The sequence below is a fragment of the Sorex araneus genome, chromosome X (genome assembly GCF_027595985.1).
Source record: "Sorex araneus isolate mSorAra2 chromosome X, mSorAra2.pri, whole genome shotgun sequence".
NCBI classification, from domain to species: domain Eukaryota; kingdom Metazoa; phylum Chordata; class Mammalia; order Eulipotyphla; family Soricidae; genus Sorex; species Sorex araneus.
Genome location: NC_073313.1, coordinates 372,188,461 through 372,194,078, shown reverse-complemented (window position 1 = coordinate 372,194,078; position 5,618 = coordinate 372,188,461). Strand labels below are relative to the sequence as shown.

General features: G+C 70.1%; 1 protein-coding gene across 10 annotated transcripts in view; it reads left to right on the top strand.

Annotated features, from left to right (window-relative positions):
- The first annotated feature begins 395 nt into the window (after window positions 1-395).
- SLC8A1 (solute carrier family 8 member A1) overlaps window positions 396-5,618 on the top strand; it is a 158,553-nt gene continuing 153,330 nt past the window's right edge. For 6 of the 10 annotated variants that reach the window (XM_055120347.1, XM_055120351.1, XM_055120350.1 and 3 more), the window contains exon 1: window positions 650-837. The gene's annotated coding sequence lies outside the window, so the exon portion shown is untranslated. Of the gene's footprint in view, window positions 515-649; window positions 838-5,618 lie in introns of those variants that run through there. The other 4 variants (XM_055120355.1, XM_055120353.1, XM_055120348.1 and 1 more) reach the window with 3 other exon arrangements.

The following is a 5,618-nucleotide window of genomic DNA, read 5'->3' as shown; positions in this document are numbered from 1 at the left end:
CCTTAGGGTCAAAGAGGGCGGGCACCAGAGCGTGACCTGGCCTTGGCCGTGGAGAGTGCCCGCCCCAGTCCCCGTCCACCAGCCCTGCGGGGGTCCCCGCCCGCCCCCCGCCCACCCCCACCCCCCACCCGGGGTTTAAAGGCTCCGCAGGTGTCCGTGCCCGGCACTCGGGGCGCAGAGCCGCGCCTCCCTGCCGCCCGTCGCCTCCCGCCGGCTGCGGACTGGGGTTCCCAGCGCGGCGCCCTGCACTGTAAGGGGGCGCACGGCGGGGGCGATCCACGCGCGCGGGCAGGTGTCCAGGCGCGGGGCGGGCTCCCCGCGGGCCCCGGGGGCCGGGGCGGGCGCGGGGCAGCGCGGCGGCTCCGCCCGGCTCGGCGGTGCTCGGGGCCTGGATCCGGGAGCGCGACGCCGGCGGCGGGTACGGGGCCGGGGATCCCCGTCTCTGCGACAGCCGCGGCGGCGGGGCCGGGCCGGGGGCGTCTGCGGGGCGGAGAGACTCGGCCGGGCCGCAGGGGTGAGCCGCGGGGGGCGCGCGGGGAGGAAAGTTGCCTCGCGCCGCCGCGGGGCCCGGGAGCGTCTGGGCGGCGGCAGGGGCGCGCGGGCGGCGGGGGCGCGCGGGGAAGAGGAGGAGGCGGCGGGAGGAGGGAGGAGGCGGCGGGCTGGAGGGAGGAGGCCGCAGGCCGGAGGGAGGAGGCTGCAGGGAGGAGGAGGCGGCGGGAGCGCCGCCCGCACGGCCCGCCCAGCCTCCCGGCCCCGCGCCGCGCGAGCCCGCTTTGTGCTCCCGCAGAAGATGGGAGCCGGCTGGGGCCGGCCGCGCGCCCAGTGAGGCCCCGCCAGGTAGGACCCCCGGCCCGCGCGGCGCTCCCGCACCCCGCATCCCCTACCCCGCACCCCGCACCCCGCATCCCGCACCCTGCATCCCCGCATCCCCGCATCCCGCACCGCTCCCGCCCCGCGCCGGCGCCCCCGGCCCAGGGAGCCCGGAATGCGGCGCTGCCCGGCTGCCCGGCGTCCCCACCCACTGGGCTCCGCGCCGGGGTCACCCTCCCCCGGGCATCCCCGGGGTTTCCCCCCACACCCGGCTCCCGAGCGGCGCCCGGGCTCGCTCCCCCGGGGCTGCGGAGAGGCCGGGCAGGGAGGTGTGGCCGCAGCCGGGCGCCGGGATCCGCCGAGCAGATGCCGCTCGGGGGGCTGGGCCGGCCGGGTCGGGCCGGGCCGTGCCGGACCGGGCCGTGCTGGGCTGCGCGTCCCGGCCCCGAGCCCGCACCTGTCCCGGGGACCGGAACTTTGCGGCCCCCTCGGCTCCCGGGGCGCCCGGGGACCCGGCTGAGCTCCGCGGTGGTCTGCGCCAGGCTGGCCTTCAGGAAGGGGGGGCGGGCTGCGGGGGACGCTGGCCACCACGGAAGCGGATCCGCACACATGGTGCTCTGCAAAACGCCCTGTGTGTGTGTGTGTGTGTGCGTGTGCGCGCGCGCGTGTGCGTGTGCGTGTGTGTGGGTATATCTGTGTGTGCCCGTGTGTGTGCCTGTATGTGTGCGCGTGTGCCTGTGCGCGCGCGCGTGTGTCTGTGTGTGTGTGTGTGTGTGCCTGTGTCCCCGTGCGCGCGTGTGTCTGCGCGCGCGCGTGCCTGTGCAGTGCCTGCCTTCCACGCCGCCGATGAATGGCCCGGCGTGGCGATTCGGATTTCCCTCCCCGGGCCGGGTGGCCGCGGCGGCGGCCGGGGAGGGACCCGGGCTCGGCGAAGCAAGGGCCCCGCTGCCCTGCGCCGTCGGGCGCCCGCGCCGCCGGGAGTGCCCGCAGCCGGGTGCGGGTGCGGCGCTGGCTCGCTCCCCCGCCAGGCAGCCACTAGTGGTTGTGGATAGAACAATACAAACTTTCTCCTGCCGGAGGTGCGGAGAGGAGAGGGATGTCGGTGGGCGGCGTAGTGGGAGATGGCTTTGGGCAGCGACAGACGCTGGCGCGCCGGGCCGCGAGCGGGTGCGCCCTGCGGGAGGGAGCGCGCGGGGACGGGCAGCGCCGGCCTCGTGGGGACCGCGAGCGACCGCGGCCCCCGCGTTCCCTCCGCCACCTCCCCCGACGCCCCTTCCCCCTGGACACATTTCGTCCCCGCGCCGCCGCCGCTGCGGCCCGGGGAGGGGGAGGGACGCGCGTGGACGCGGCGCCGCCGGGAAAGCTGCCTCGTCCTTCCGCTTTCGGAGTCCCCGCGCCGCCGCGGGCTCGGGCTCTGCTGGACTTGCCTCCCCGGGAGAGGCTGGTGCGGAGAAAGGAGGAAGGAAGGGAGCCCCCTCGCTCCATCTTGGGGGCCTGGCGCTGCCGCGGGGAGGCCCGGGGATCCGATGAAGCGGGTTTTCTGCAGTGGTTCTCGCGGTGCAGATTCTGCTCGGGCTGGAGGCTGCGCCGGGACCTGAGAACTCCGGAGAGGGGGGTTCCCTGCCGGCTCGGGGAGGACCCGGCGTTTTCCTAAAATGGCTGTTGTCTTCCTCAAAAACAAATGGTTAACTCCCGGCTTTACAAGGGCTGGGGGGCGGGGGCCTAGCTAGAGGTCAGGCGTTCTTCACCGCTGGACAGTGCCAGCGCCGCAAAGGGTGGACGGACTGTGCCTGACGAGCAGCTTCCCAGGGCTGGCAGGGGCGAATCCTGCATGAGAGGGTTCCCGAGTCCGTCTGTCATCTATCTGTAGGCTCCTGTCACCCACACACACACACACACACACACACACACACACACCAGACCAGCAGCTGGTCAGTGGCCCAGCCTTTATCTATCAATCTGATCTCCCCAGGGCCTCTTGCCTACCTGTCCATCTGCCTTCCTACTTCCCCTGACGTGTCAGTGGTTTTCCCTGAATGATTCAGGATTAAAATTACGAACGAGACGGACCCTTTGTGGACTGTGGAGGGAAGGAAGAGAACATGGCAGTTCCCCAACTCCAGGAGCAATTGCAAAGGGAAGGTGAGGAGGCACAGCAGTGTCGCCCTGAGGAGTGTGTGCAGGGGTTACAGTCCTCGCCCTTTCCAGCTTACTATGTTTTGAAGCAAAAAAAAAAAAAAAAAAAATCCCGAGCGTTTCTGCGTTGGTTAGCAAGCTATATTTAACATGTTTTTTTATCAGACCAAAATAGACTTTTATTTATCTTGCAAAGTAAACACATGGTTCCTTCTCTCTAAGTGTTTAATCTGTTTCTTTAACAAAATCAGAGAGAGGTGGCAGCTCGGGGTCCCTTCCCAAGCAGGGACACCTTCCCGCACCGTGCCGCCCAGGTGCGGGGAGCAGCGTGTGTGAGCGGGGGCAGGGGGCTCCGTGCACTGGGCATGGCCACTGTACACCCTCGCATGCAGAAATCAAACGTGTGGACAGTTTCTCGGTCCCCGGAGGCTTCCCGAGCCCCGCAGCCGCCCGGCTCACTCTGTTTATTTGTGTGTCCTGCTGGAGTCAAGTGCTGCCTCCTGTTTGCTCCAAGTCGTGGCCCCGACCGGACAGTCTTCACGCTCCTTTCCCAGCTCCTGCCCAAACCTCTCCGGCTGGGTCCACTCTGGGCGAGCCGGTCCAGCTGCCAGGCGCTCCCATGTGACCCGGCTCTCCTGCGCCCCCGTGTGGCAGGCAGCGGCCCCTGCTCCCCCGGGCGCAGCTCCCTCAGCTGTCTGTCACTGGGTTCTAATTCTCAGCAGCGATGCTGGCAGCTGAACCCGCTGTTTCCCATTTTTTCTCAGCATAATGGGATGTCTCTCGCCTGGAGATGGATTTGAGACTTGATGGAAGCGAGTGTCAGGTGTCCCGCGCCGGCGCCCAGAGCCCTGAGTTAGGCGAGGCTGGACGGTGGGATTACGGGGTTATTTCGCATTTGCTCGTGTCCACACAAGCCCACTCCCTCGGCCCGCCTCTGCCCTTCCTCTGCAGTCTTCACGTTCAGGCAGGGGTGCGTTTCCCAACGGTGGAAGCGTGCGTGTGGTGGGCACCCCTTTTCCTAAGCGAAGCCCTGAGGCGGCCGGTCGCGCCTAGGGGCAGGTCTGGTCCTGAGCAGCCCCGGGGGTACCTGGGTGAGGGGGCTACACCGGCTGCGGGCAGCATTTGGAGGGCAGTGAGCTGGCGGCTGCCTCCGGGGCTTTGGGAGGCGCTGCTGAGGCCCACCGGGACCCCGCGTGTTCTGCCCTCCAGTGCCCGTCTGTGGCTCTGCCCCGCCAGGAGAGCGTAAAAAGAGCAAACAGGCCCGACAGAATAGGGGCAGCCAATCCTGCTTGGATCCCGGACCCCCGCCCCCAGCACAGAGCCCAGAGCAGCCCCTGTGGACCACCTGGCGAGACCCAAACCCTAGTCCCACCCGCCCCCACCCCAGGGAGGGGCACGGAAAGAAGAGAGAATAGGAAGTTCAGGAGGATGTTTTCTCCCACCCTGAGGCAGGCTTTCCAGCCAGTGGGGGGGGGAGGGAAGGAGGGGAAGGAGGAGGAGGAGGAGGAGAGGGGGAGGAGGAGGGGGAGGAGGAGGAGCAGGAGCAGGAGGAACAGGAGGAGGAGGAGGAGGAAGAGGAGGAACAGGAGGAGGAGGGGGAGGGGGAGAAGAGGAGGAGGAGGAGGAGGGGGAGGAGGGGGAAGGGGAGGAGGAGGACGAGGAGGAGGAGGAAGAGGACAAGGAGGAGGAGGAGGAGGGGGAGGGGGGAGGAGGAGGAGGAAGGAAACTCCTGGCAGCTGCCCCACAGACCCACAGAACAAGGCTGTGCGTGCAAGCGAGACCCCCCCCAGGCTTGGGGCTGGCGGCGTCTGGAACCTGCCCTGCTCGAGAGCAGCCCTGCAGCAGGCCCCGGGCAAAGGGCCTCTGGTGCTGCGGGTGTCTGTGCCCACCCGCAGTGGCAGGTCTCTGCGCCCACCGCAGTGGCGGGTGTCTGTGCCCACCCACGGTGGCAGGTCTCTGCGCCCACCGCAGTGGCGGGTCTCTGTGCCCACCCACAGTGGCCGGTCTCTGTGCCCACCCGCAGTGGCGGGTCTCTGTGCCCACCGCAGTGGCGGGTCTCTGTGCCCACCCGCAGTGGCAGGTCTCTGCCCACCTCGGCCCGGCCCGCTGCAGTGGAGGGGGCGTGGGGTCTGGGGGGAGGTGTGAGCCGGGCTGGGGGCACTGCGGGGCTGTGAGGGGCTGCCCGGGTGACTCCCACCCCGCGGCTGCTCCTGGCCCTCAGGCGGCCGCGGTCCCTCCTGCCCTGGACGGCCAGCCTTGGCTCGGCCTCCCGCCGGGCCTCCTCTGCCCCGGGCTCTCCCTGGCGGGGGGTGGCACGGACGCGGCAGCCAGGGCCACTGCAGACGGGCGACCCTGGCACGTGGCAGCAGCGGTGTCAGTGCAAGAATCCCCCCGTTAGGAAACCCCTGGGCCAGGGCACTGCTCGTGAGGTGGCCTGGGTGCGAGGGGCGGCAGCTGGGCCTGGGACGGCCGCGCCTGCAGCACGATGGCGCCCGTGTGTCGGCTTCACGGGGCCTGAGTGGTCGCAACCGAGGAGGAGGAGGAGGGGCTGGCGTTGGGCCCCCCCGTGCCCGGGACCTGAGCCTTCTCCTTTGCCCTCGGCTAAGGGGCCTGCCCACGGCCGGGTCAGAGGTCAGCTGCGTTCCCTGCCCCCTGCCCGTGCTCTGACCTCG